At 41.4% G+C, this 14195-nt stretch overlaps 1 protein-coding gene across 2 annotated transcripts in view; it reads right to left on the bottom strand.

The window, feature by feature from the left end:
* raraa (retinoic acid receptor, alpha a) overlaps positions 1-14195 on the bottom strand; it is a 184434-nt gene that overhangs the window by 121259 nt on the left and 48980 nt on the right. The window lies entirely within an intron of this gene.

Genomic DNA, 14195 nt, shown 5'->3' with positions numbered 1-14195 from the left:
TTTATAGTACACAATCAATATTCATAAATTCATATCTTTTGCTGAACAGACACTTTTGGTGCAAAGATATACTCTGAGAATAATAAAATCATTTAATATTTCTTTAACTTTTTAATAGCAGAAAAAACATAGGGCTGCCATATATATCATCAGCAATATTAGTATTGGCTGATATTAGTCATTTTTTAATAGATCAGTATCGATAAAAAATACTGGGCCAACATTAACAGATATTTATTTCCATCTTGGTTTTCACTGAGTCAAAAGAGTCAAAAGGGTCGTGAAATATGTATAATATGGATGATATAGGTAAATATCGGTTATCAGCCATAACAGTAATATTAATATTAGCTATCACTTTCAGCACGAATCTTTGTAATGGGGATTCCTAAAAAAAAAAAAAAAAAATGAGATTCAAAATTTAACTAATGTTTGGTTAAATAAACTTGTAATAGTGATAATTTATACTTTCATCAGGAATAATATTGGGCATTAATGCTAGGGATGTCACTGATATTGGACATCAGTCCGATTTCAGCCAAAAAAATGAGTTTTCAATCATCTACAATCACCGATATAAGCGCTCCGCTCCAGCACTTAGTCCACTCCAGCATTTAGACTATTCCAGCATTTAGTCCGCCTCAGCGTTCCTATCCAGCAGCGTCTGTATCCTGTACACCGGCTCACTGAGAGATAATGAACGAATCAGTTTTCTCATACGTGTTGTTAGCTTGTGTTTTGTATTTTATTAATATCACTGGGTTAAGCTTTTTCTAACATTCCAGAGTTCAAGATAAGTAATGAAAGTACTCATATCAAGTCAATATCGGTATCGGCTGATACGGAAAGCTGAATGTCGCCATCATATCGGAAGTGAAAGAGTTGTATCAGGTATCCCTGATTACTGTAGTGATTAGTGTTAGTTTTATTCAAACATCTCTCTGAAACAATAACATTTAATAAATGTGACCCGATTTCCAACCCTAGAAGTTAAATATATGTGTTATATGTTTTCATATAACCAGAGTTAATTGATATTATATACTTTGCTCAACCTTTGGAATGCGACCATGGAATCTATTTTTCCATTTTTCTATTCGACTTGACACACACATGCTCTCTTAAAAAGGGCTTCTGAGAGTGCAAAAAGCTTTTAAAAAGGCAACATTTGTGCTTGAGTGACCAAAACACTTTCTGAAGCTCTGCCTCTGCCCTCCTCTGCGTCCAGTCCACTCCTAGCACCGCTGTGCTGCTGTGACTACACTGGAGGGATATTTATAGAAAGCCGTTGACAATATCCTCGTCCCTGAATGGGTGTAATCGTATTATGCTGGAGGTGCTAAAAGCCTTAAGTTGGGAAGGCAAGTCATTGGAGGAAAAGGGCTGAGACACACAAGCTCCGTTCCCTGGGAATCTTAAGAGCAAGAAGCTTAGAGGCAGAGAGAAAAGAGGGAATGAAGACAAACAGACATATACAATCTGAGCATGAGGGGGGAGACTGAGAACAAATGGAAGGAGGTGGGTGGTTGTTGTTGTTGATGTTGACAAGTCAGGAGGTGACGGGGAAGAATGAATATGCAAATTAAGTTCTTGGTTGTGATTGTTGCGTTGACTGACTTACGTGGAGGCTGAAAGCTGGGTGGTTGTGACGGTGTTTGGTATCGGTGGCTCTGAAGCTTTGAGCCGGTCACGGCGATGATAGATGAAAGACTGAACTTTAATCAGAATGGCGCCTGGAGCATTTTCAGGGAGGTAAACAGGTTAATCAGTCAAGCCCTCCCTTCCATCCTCCCCTCCGCCGTTCTCCTCCACTCCTTCCTCTGCACATGACCACTTCTGACATTGGCACGCCATTCGTCTATTTCCCATCAGCACCTCGCTCTTCTCCTTGCCTCTCCCTCCCCCCCTTGCCTGTCACATGCCCCTCATTCCCTTACGCTGCCTTCCACCTCCCGGTGAAACCAGCCAGGAGGAAGTACAAACCCCCCACCTCCGACTTAAATCACACCATCAGGCATATCCCGCGATCTTATGAAGGGGAACTTCAAAGCATTCAGTTCGCTCCATTTAATATCTAACAGCGTCATCCACCATAAAGCGATGAGGTGGGAGGAGAGCATTCAGCAAACGGAGACTGTTCCAACACTCTCACATCCCTGCGTTATTGCTCTTCCACTAGCTGGCATCACGGGAGGTAGATAACCTGTGATCACTTCATATCTTCACACCCTGTCAAAGAAGCACGGTGAAATCTAATGAAAAGAGAGAAAATAGCTGCATTATCTACAACTTCCACTATAACAAGGGCTTACTTATCAAAGCACCCCATCTGAGAAGCAGCACAGTATGATACTAATACAGGAATATGTGCATTTCAATTCCATCCATTTAACAAAAATAACAACAAGTCATTTCAATGCACTTTACAGTCAGCTCGAATTCAAATACAGTTACACAGAACCCGGTTCAGTTCAGATTCTGTGAAGATCAATTTAATTCTATCCATTTCTAATTGGAAAATTCAGTAGGTTTCCAGAATCAGTTTGATGTTTTTCCCCCAAATTTGAGACATCCTGGACATTTTGTAATATGAATATTAAGTATTGTCACTTGAAGGTTCCACCAATAATGAAACAAAAATGATTCATTCTTATTTTTCAATTGTTGTATCATCACTAGTCTTCTCTGGCATCTGGACTTCAGTGAACCAGTTCAGTTTAAAACTCTAGCACTCTTGTGTTTTTAAAGACGTGTAAATAAGGCTTGGAGAATCCCATACCGCGCTGTCAATGATCTTCAGTACTTTTATTTAGTTTGTGGAGAAACTCCAGAAAATTGTGTTTTTGTGCTTTATTTATACAAACTAGAGGTGACTAGATAAGAGCTACCCAGCTTTTATCGCTTCGCAAAAAAATTTATCGGCACAGAAGTTTGGCTACATCGAGGCTCACTGCAGTAAAAAAGACATATGGAGGATCAGATAGCAGGTAAAGCAGCGCACAGCTACAAACACTCACCCGGATTAGCATGACGGTCAGAAAGCTAAACAAAATAACCAGCAAAATTATTTAAGTCTTCGAGCTGCGATGTCAGACGCTGGTTCTGCTCTCGCTGTTGAACCGCTGCTACGCGCTACAGGTAGTAATATTTCACAGACGGAGCGCCACTTCTGCTCCACCTGGTAGTGACTCTCACACCGAACCTCTGCTTAAAGCTGCAGCATCTAACCTAAAAAAATACATGAGACATATAATCTCTAAAAAAATAATCAATCTCCTCCCTGCTCTGCATAATTACTCCGCTCAGTCAGAAACAGCCACTCAGAACTAGCAGTAATCAGCTAGCCGCCATGCTATCAGGAAGTTTTCATTCAGTAACTCGGGATTGTTTATTGTAATGGAACCTGTATTTGCATTTGAATGTTAAGTTTTATACTTGAATTTTTTGGCAATGTTGAGGTTTTATTTTTGGCTCTTTACATTATTTAGCCTCTTCAGAGCCTTCATATGTTATCAGTCTGATAAAGATAGTATTACCGATAGCAGTACAATCCGCAGAATGCCTGTTATGTTTTCTTCTTGGAAAAAGTTATTAAAAACAAGTTTTTGTCTAAATTAAGGTGAATTCATCGATTTTTTTATCCACATAATGTAACAGGTAGTGTTTATGATAAAAAAATAATTCCATCCATCGGCCCTCTTGGGTGATTGGTATCGGTATCGGCAGGAAAAAACCTGATCGGCACGTCTCTAATGATCGGTGATCGCCGATCATGGTCACTTGTTGCTGATCACACTAACTGAGCGCCGCTTCTGCTCCACCTGGTAGTGACTCTCACACTGAACCTCTGCTTAAAGCTGCAGCATCTAACCTAAAAAAAATTATTTTACATACGTATTAAAATTTGCGCTGTCCTAACATGAGACAGATCATCTCTGAAAAAGTAATCGATCGATCTCCCTGTTCTACATAATTACTCCGCTCAGTTAGAAACAGCCACTCAGAACTAGCATTAATCAGCTAGCTGCCATGCTATCAGAAAGTTTTCATTCAGTAACTCAGGATTGTTTATTGTAATGAAACCTGTATTTGCATTTGAATGCTAAGTTTTATACTTGAATTTTTTGGCAATATTGAGATGTTTTATTTTGACTCATCATTTAGCCTCTTCAGAGCCTTCATATGTTTTCAGTCTGTTAAAGATAGTATTACCGATAGCAGCAGTACAATTTGCACAATGCCTGTTTTGTTTAGTTTTCTTCTTGGAAAAAGTTATTAAAAACAAGTTTTTGTCTAAATTAAAGTGAATTCATAATCGGCCATGATCGGCCCTCATGGGTGATCGGAAGGAAAAAACCTGATCAGCACATCTCTAATATATATATGTATATATACATACCTGTTAGACAATAGAAGAATAAAAAATATATGGGAAAGCAAACACATTTCATTAAAAAAATAAAACCTAAATTTTTTGCCCCATACTTTTCCAAACTATGGAGAAACTCTCATAGTCCTGAAAGCCAACACAGTGCAAATCAACCCTAATTATAATACAGGACAATCACTCAAAGTTAGTACATTTGAAGTGAAGCGTGCCCATAGCACCATTATGGTTCAAAGTATTCCTTTTCGGCCGCATTTTGCTGGCAGATCAAAAAGTTCAGGTCTTCTCTAAACTGACAGGAGCACCTTGTTCAGGCAGAACCTCTAACCACCAGAAAAATCAGACAAGCTCCGACTGTCAAAACATAACCAGAAACTAGCAATCCCCCAATAGTTAACCATCTTAAGATACATTCTGCGATTTCTCTATCCTGCACTCAAACAGAAGCATCTCTCCTTTCTCCTCCGTCTACCTTCCTCACCTTCAACCAATCCAAATAAAATAAAATTAAAAAAAAAAAACATAGAACAAGCCACTTTGGCAACATAATTATGAATCTCACGAAGTCTTAACAGCTCCTATGAAGACAAACCACATCTGATCCGACACTTCCCATACCAGTTCCACAACCACACTGCATTTAGGCAGTTGCAGGCACTTGGAAGCCTAGATTACATTGTGTTGTCTGGGGTTTTAAACCACAGACTCTAGTAAGCAATCAACAAGGCCTGCCTCTTGCCAAGATAAACTTCACAGGCAGCTCACTGCATATTTACAGGCTTTGTTGTAGATTGGCTTTAGGACACTTGTTCGTTCTCACATTTGTCTTGGAGACAGCAAAAAGTTGCTTGCTGTGTGATATGAAGAAACACTTAAAATAAGGCCTGTGTGCATATGCTGTATTGGAAGAAAAAGCGTGCGCTGCACCATATTCAAACATTAGAGCTATGGACTTATTCCTCCCTCTTACTTTTGTAACAAAGATGTTAGTAGTGAGCACAATTGAGCACTTCAGAGGGTGAAATGAAGCTATTAATGATCCAACAGTGCATAACTCAAAGTGGCAGCGAAAAAGGAGGAGCATAACACAGCCAGAATGGCCTTAAGAAATAATTACAGCAGGCGGAGAGCTGTGTGGGAGTTAAGAGGAAAACAGGACTGAAAAGTGCCTCCAGGCATTGGTTATGTTGTTGGGAAAAGGGAAGTGAAGCTGGCTAATACACAAACACACCCACATACACACACACACACATATATATATATATATATATATACATATATATATATAACGCACAGAAATTAGGGAGGGTAAAAAGGAGCTGGAATGCAATGCATTCATAGCAGCACATCAATACGCTCAAACTTCTATAGCGAGCACATGTAAATACATCATAGATGGATTCCTGGAGGGCCAACAAATCCCATGTGACTTTCCAACAGCCCATCCTTTCTCAAGGGGGACTTTACATCATGTGAAATGAAGGGAATGCTATATACAGTGCTGGAGTCTTCCATTACCAGTGGATTACTGCTGCCCACAGCACACCACCCCACTCATCCCCATCCCTGAATTCAATATGTACAGCTTTTATTCCTGTTACTGTACGCCTCAATGTTAGAGGAGTTTCACACAAAGGAGTTGGGAGATTCAGTACAGACTAAAATCTGTTCACATGCGACTTAGAAGACCTAAACTTTTATGCCTCATCCAATCTGAGATACAAAGATAGAAATCCAAGAGTTAAAGCAGAGAGTTGTGATGCAATCCCTTCTTATAACCTTCCAGCCTTCTTTTCAAAGTTTGGGATTCAGTAGGAGGCATTGCCATTACCACCGCCTTAAATAAGGTATTCACACATTATTATGATAAGCAAAGAAAAGGATACATAATTTTATTGAAGATTCTTTTACATCATGAAGACCAAGGAGCACAACAGACAAGTTGAGTTGTGGACAAGTTTAAAGGAGAGATAGGTTAGAAACCAACATGCCATCATCTGAACATGGGAAGGGGAAGGCACAACAACAAACCAATACAAGGTTCTTGAACTAAAGAGACAGGCAAGGCATGGAGAATCTCGAGCAGAGAAGAAGTCACGAGACTCATGGTGACTTTAAAGGATTTGCAGCTCTACAGTTCTCTAGTAGTTTGGCACTCCACTAATCTCATCATTGCCAAGATGGAGGCTGTGCTTTGATACAGCAATGATAGGCCAGCTGATCAATGTTGAGAGACAATAGTTGGATATAATAGAGTTAGGTGCCAGGCAATCCTTGAAGACAAACTTCTAAGGTCTTGACATTATCTCTCTGGATCTGTGAACATAACCAACCAACCCATCCTACATATGCCATTTTAGCTCAGTTGAAATACAGAGATATACAGTTTTCTCAGCCTCATAAGCCTCATAAGCAATGAAGCCCTGCTTTCTGAGCAGCATACTGTGAAGAGCTAAACATGCACTACTCTACAGAAAACAGATGCACACAAAGCTGAGAGGAGGCTACAAACTGCAGACTGCAACCAAGTTCAACCAAGAGGAACACATCGTTTTAGATGTGAGTTTCCTGTTCTATGTGACACTTCTCACAATGATTATGGAGATATACATCAAAAATGTAGTCTTATGGGAACTTGTTGGTGCCAGCAAGATTTCAGTTAATTCCAGAGTCTTCATCCTCAATACCCTGTCATGGACTGCTTTGAAAATTTCAAAATTCTCTCCAAGTTAATAACTAATCAAATGTCCTGGAGACAAGTGATCAGAGTGATCAGAGTGTATGACTCGCAATGCTGCCGTCACTATCGTGTCCCGTGTGTTGGGTTTCTTCCCGGGTGGCGATGATTTCTGGCTGTCGCTCCACATGTGTCGATACCAGTGGTGGAAGCAAAAGACTTGAGTCCTCCGTCAGAACCACAGCCCTTAACATACAGCTACGGGTACTGCAGAATGGTTTTGAGTAAAACATAATTATGTGTTGGAGAGGTACAATCAAAGTCCAGACTTAATTCCAATTGAGAATCTGTAGCCAGACTGAGATTAAAATTACATGGAATTTGCCAGGGGCCAAGTTGCTGTAGAGAAATATTCACCTGACCTACAAAGGATCTAGCTGAAAATGTTTGGCAGAAGAAACCAGACAAAGAAGAGAAAATGGATTTAAGGCAAGAAGGTTTAATAAAAGGAGAAATATTGATTTCTCTCTAGATCTAGATACATTTCTCCTGACAAAATCCAATGCAGTCAACACCACTTCTCCCATCTGCAAAACATTAATGCACACCTACAGGCAAAGAAGACAGGATGGAGGAAACAAATGAGGGTGTCAGTAATTGTAAATTACAGTAAAGTAACATACTTTATGGAGGCAGGAGTGCCTGAGAAAAACTAGTTAATGTAAAGAGTAAAGTGTGAAAAACAGGTGGAGGGACAAATCAATTCTGAATGAAGCTTGGCAGGAAAAAGGAGGAATACAACAAAAAGGGGATGGACTAAAAGTTGCTCAAACAGAGAGGAGGGAAGAGAAAGAGCAGGGGAGATGCACCTTGTCAGAAAGATTGAGAGTGCAGAAGGGAAAATGAACAGGCAGGGAGGAACAGAGAAAAGAATGAAGATAGAGAGCGAGGGGAGATGAGAGGACGCCTTATTTTCTTCCATCTCAATTTGCACAAAACTTTCATTACCACCAATTTAGGTTGGGGGCCGTAGGCTGGACCATTAGGAGATCCCAGCATCAATCAGCCTAATCTCCCTCCTAGGCTGCTAAATTACAGCGCCCAGTTGCTTATTAAAATTTGTCGCCCATCTTCCAACACCCGCTACTGCTGCAGATTATACAGGGGCCCCCAGACAAATCTGTTCCAGAGAGGAGGCGGAGGAATACAAGACGGGAAGGAACTACAGGGATAGTGGGATGGTGGCGGGGGTGGGAGGAGATAGGGTGGATCAGAGCAGGGGACGATCATCTGTTTTGATTTATACACTCCTATAGATCTGCTGTGCGTACTCGCACTCTGACTGATTCATCCCATATACACCCACACTTGCCCACATCCTCCCTAATGCAGTTTTCCATCGCTGTCAGCACCCAAACACACAACACTGATATAGTGTTGTGTGTTTGGGTGCAGGATGCAGGATTTGCAACTCCTCCTGCCGTACACTCAATCAAAGCAGTAGCCAGATAAGACACATGATGAATGGCGTAATTGAAGGCAGCGGTGGCGGGGTAATGCCGCGTCGTCCTGGGTACGGGTCTTGGAGGGGGTGGGGTTATTGGCACGTGGGTGATTAGCCTGTAGGATTTATCGTTATTGCCCTTCTTATTAAAAAATACTAACGCTGTCTGCTTCACCTACTGTAGCAGAGCTCCCATTCCAGACCGGAGGCCATCACTTCTGGATGGATGAGGAGACAGCCGAGCTGCACCCTTATGGATTGAGGAAGCACTCTTTGAAAGGCTGCACAAATATGTAGGTGAAGGCTGCAAGGCTTCAACATGCTGTACATACCTTGACAACAACTCACACACTGATTCACAGTCAAGGTGAGAGATGGCATTCCTCATTGCATACCGTTAGCACTACAGTGAATTCTTTCGGAGAAAAGTAGAACCTTTTATTGGATTAATGAATCATGGGGTAAAGTTGGCCAAGAAGGAAACGCCAGTCAGGTCCATCAAATCTGGCAAAAAGAAGGACACATTTGGAGGAGCCTTTAAATCTTGACTGACTTTGTCGTATTGCTGTGATGGTATGATGTAGACCAGGGGTGTCCAAACTCGGTCCTCGAGGGCCGGCGTCCTGCATGTTTTAGTTCTCTCCCTGGTGATAGTAACAACCTTTTCAGCAGGTCAATGTTCCTCTTAGGCCTTCTAACGAGCCATCATTTGATCCAGGTACGTTAAACCAGGGAAAGAACTAAAACATGCAGGATGCCAGCCCTTGAGGACCGACTTTGGACACCCCTGATGTAGACCCCGAATCTGGACGCATCCTTGGTCTGCTACACGGTATTAGCCATCAAGCCTTGTGTGACTTTTTAAAAATGACAGCTAGTTTTTTGTGCATGGCTTACAAAACCAAATTTTAGACCATGTGCATTATTTTGTTGCATGCCCTGCTCCGTGTGCTGTTCTTGAATAGTGTAACAAGCTGTTGAAACTTAGCAAGATGCTAAGTTCATAAAGCAGCAAAACAACCTTTCCTTAAGTTATCCCCAAGCCTGCTGAATACATCTTCACTGGAAAACGTCACTGTCAAATTACTTTACAAATCGTAGAGAAAGTAGACAGAAAACATGCTTACTAGTAGAGTAAAACATCATCAGCGGGAGCAGGTGTGAGCATACTGAAGACAGCAGGGTGTATGAGTTGACAAAATACATGTTGCTGTCAAGAAACATGGCTACCGCAGCACCCGGAGCATCATTCAAAAGTGAGTTAGGATGCATTCACAACAGCCCAGTTTAGTGAATTATCAAACTCTAGCTTGTTTGCCTTGGAAGTCTGGTTCTGGTGCTGTTCGAATGCATATGTGAATGTCAAGCAGGCTGCAGACCTTTCCAAAAGCAGGAAGTGAACTATTGCGCAGGGCATTCTGGGTAAATACAACTACAACAAACCCACCAGTCTAGCAGTAGCTGGTGAAATGGTTTGAGGTCTTTTAATAAGATCTCAAACAGGCACAAAAATCTGACACCACTTCATTTTTGTTTACATTTTATGAAGAAAGAAGTTGTGCTCATTGTCGTCTTCAGAGATTTTCAGGTCTTTTTCTTCAGTGGTTCTTGGTGCAGCACCACCACAGGCAAGGAGGTAAACGAGCTGCTCAAAAGGTCTGGTTGGTTTGAGACAGTGCAGTGTGAGAGAATACCAGCTGAAAATGTAACAAATGTTGTCATTTTGGTCCTCAATCGAACGAAGTCTACCACTCTCAGATATGAAAAGACCCTTCAGGAGGACGTAGCACTGTTGAAATGAAGTTGACTGGATATGAAGTTTGTCGCTTGTTTCATGATTGGCGACTTTGTGATATTTTTATGGTGTAAAACACTTTGAACTTCTTTGTTGCTGGAATGTGCTATGCAAATGAACTTGAACTTGATTGCATTAACTCAGGTTTCAAGCATATGCATGATGATACATGATACATCACTCCTCTCGGTATCAGGGGATAAATAATCTTGGCCAAGACAACCATACCCAAAGAATGCATTATCACGAACATGAAGCTTAAACTCTGTTTACATGTTGTGTACACCACAAACACTTGTGACACTACACCGAAATCACACAAATTCAAGAATCCTTTCAAAGCAGAAACACGCCATCACATACTACAAATTTGGTCAAACCTAGCAACACAACCTGGCAAAAGTACAGCAAAGCAAAAATTGAAGTGCCAACATCTACGGACACAGTAGCCGAAGGGAAAGCCACATATAACAAAGACCTTTACTTCAAATACGTTCAGTATTTAAAGATTCATAATGGGTTCAGACAATACTCTTATCTGTTTATATGACTTAATGCAGGTTGAACTGGGATCTATATTGTATATTTTTTCTTGTTTTCCAGTTGATGACATTTACTGCCGTTTCACAGTGTGTTTTTGATTTATACAATGTGCTCTGTTCAAGATCTAGTGCTGTATACAGTGTCTCTACCTCACTCTGCTGCCAGCAGCCCGGTGTGTTGCTGCTCAGGCTGAGTGATTGGTGTGTTACTTTTGCACAACTTGGCTTCTAGTTGATGATTTAACAAACAAACCCTTATTCAACACAAAAAAAAGAAATAAAAGTAAAACGGGAGAAATAAACAAATGAAGGCAAGAGAGAAAGGGAGATGAATGATCAAGTTGGCTGAGAGAAAGAGACAGAGGTAATAAAAGGAAGACAAAAAACAGATGGAGGACAAAACAAAGGGGACATTAGCTTAAATGAAAGTTTATTAGCTGTATCAGTCAGTCAAGTCAGGATGGGGTTGGGAGTTTTGCCCCAGGCCCTCCACTCATCCTCTCCAATCTTTTACTAGCCTTCACCCCCTTTCTCTCTCTCTCTGTGTGTGTGAGTGTGTGCGTGCGTGTAGGGAGGGAGGTTTTGGAGGGGAAGGCGGGCATGACGGGAAAACATTAGGTTGCTGGCGACTAGCCTGAACACCAGCCAGTAATTGGCTGGGGTAATGGTCATGTCCAGACAAATAGTGTAGGCCTTAACCACGTTAGGCGGAGTAGTTGGTTGCTCCAGTGTTCGCAGTGCAGCAGCCAGCACGCGGCTGTGGATTAACATCATAAACATGAGATTTACGGAGATGCGGCATCGAATCAAACGCATTCTGAACTGCCCTCTCGTATATTAGATATTTGGGAGACAAGCGGCAGACAGAACTGAAGGACGAAAGTCGGCGAGAAACGAGGAGCAGGAGGATGAATCCAATATTTCATTCGTCCCTCCCTCCTCTTTGCATCCCTTTGCCTTCTGTCTGATGGCAAGCTGAGCCGCTAATGTCCATTGTGTCTGGATGGGCTGCAAAGGAACAAAGTCTGCCGCTGCGTGTCTTTATGTGTGTGTGTGTGTGTGTGTGTGTGTGTTCATGTTTTTGTGAAAATGAGACGTAACTGCTCCTACAGTAGCTAAATAACACGCGTGCTGTAAATGGATAAAGACGAGTGAGCGAGAGAGAGAGTGAATGGGTGTGTGATGGGAGCCCCTCAGCCATCCAGCTATCATCTCCTGCCAGACAGGCCCCACCAAGCCATCCCAGCTGGATAATGAGATTCATTATGATTTACGGGCCAAGAGGACAGCCAGACCAAGCAAAGACAGACACACACACATGCACGCACACACACACGCACACACACACACACATGCAGAAAAGCAACTGAAATTTGAAACAGAATATAGTGCAGGACAGAGAACCCCTATTCATAAACACGCAAAGCGATGTGCACCAAACTTTGTGCATGTGTAGGCTTTGCTGGTTGCCTTCAGGCTACAGTGTAGTAGCTCCTCTTTCAGCCCGCAATTTGAGAGCTCCCTCCATCCCTTATTCACACTCACACCTGATCCACCTCTCACCTGATAAACAGAGAAAGGCAAGCAGCTCCCACACAGCAACACGCAATCAAACACCGCTTCCCGAGCAAGAAAGGTCTGCTTGGATTCCGTAAAGGAGTTTTAACCCAGTATGAACGCTGGAATGGATTACAGTCACAAGTAAAACAAACAGAGGTTAAAGGTTTGTACTAGCGGCTGATGGGACTCTTTTTAGCTATGGATCTCTTTGGAAGCTTTGCCTAAATGCTGAAAGCAACATCTCATTGACTGGCTGCGTCACTGTTGACCTGAACTCTTTACTCCCAGACAGCTGGCCAATTGTGGTTTTGATTTTTTTATGTTCACAATGGGATTTAGGAGTTTATATGTTCTGATCTGTGGAATAAGCGGCCAGTCTGGGCACAAACCAGAAGAGGTCAAAAGCAGATCCAGTGCTCAACTAGTGCTTAGCTGGTTGTTAAAAAAAAAGGAAAAGAACTGGTTTCGTTTTTTTATATTGCATCACCGAAAAACCTGAATCACTTTGTCTCTGTGCATAGGATTCATCCCTATAAACATGCATCTTCACTTTCAAAAAACTCAATTCATGTCAGAATGATTCACACTATACTGGCTTCTGATCTGTACTGATCAATGCAACAAGGAATTAGAGAAACAGTTTAGATTTATTAACACCGGATGATGATCTAGAAGAATCACTTGTGTTTATAAACAAAGCTGTGAGCTGCATTTATAAATGCCTTTAAAAGCAGATTGTAAACATAGCAGTGACTCACATTTCCTTTTCAGAATGAGTGATCTTAAACTGTGAGCAGACGAGCAAAGACAAACATTTCCAATTGATTTCAGCTCTCATTCCTCTGACTGATACATGTTCATTCTTAATTCATTGATTGTTCAGTGTGCACTAGATCTGAAAACTTATTATGCTATCACAGATTTCAACCCTTCCAATTCTATGGCATTTCTTAATTTAACTATAAACACAAAAAACAATACTTATATTTAGTATATACAGTTCATTGTACAGTGTACTTGCAGAGATTAGGTACCAAAATCCGCACTTGAGACTCCCTAGAAAAATATGTGCAATTGTCTATCTTAATAGTTCAAATAACAAATATATCTTAAAGGGACATTATGTTTGTTATACTGTCACTTCCTCATCAAAAACATACCTGGAGTGTTGCCTTGATTAATCTCCCGTTGCAACCATTCAGCTATGCAAAATGCCTGGGTAGGCCAAGCCCCGCCTTTGACGATGCAGCTCCTTCTCGGAGCTGCAGCATCCAAGTTTCCATATCACAGAGCAGCTCTCCCCCAAGACTTCCCCACTCAGTTCCTTCAGATTAGCCAGCAGCAATTAGCAAACACCTGGTGGAACTGCTCCTCTGCTGTGCTCATTATAGGAGCTACTTCTCAGAGCAACGCTAGTAAAAATTTTGTTAAAGGGTTAAAGAAGAGTGCTGTTGTGATGACATCCTGAAAGCGGAGTTTCAAAAAGAATAGGGGCTTCTTAAAAAGACTGAAGCCTGATTTCAAAGAGTCAAATTAAGTCAAATTTCTTTCAAGTCACATCAAATATATAGCATTTTAAAAACAACTGAAGTCAACATAATGACTTGATTATGCCAGAAAACTGCCCCTTTAATATGTATTAATACACAGTGGAAACCATCATAGCACTACTGCAGAAGGTAGCATCTACAGCCTTCCTGATTTCAGCTCTTGGGAGGTGCAGCCAATCA

The sequence above is a fragment of the Poecilia reticulata genome, chromosome 19 (assembly GCF_904066995.2).
Source record: "Poecilia reticulata chromosome 19, P_reticulata-male-v2, whole genome shotgun sequence".
Classification (NCBI taxonomy): domain Eukaryota; kingdom Metazoa; phylum Chordata; class Actinopteri; order Cyprinodontiformes; family Poeciliidae; genus Poecilia; species Poecilia reticulata.
The sequence above is the reverse complement of the archived record's forward strand: the minus strand, read 5'-3'. Positions and strand labels throughout refer to the sequence as shown.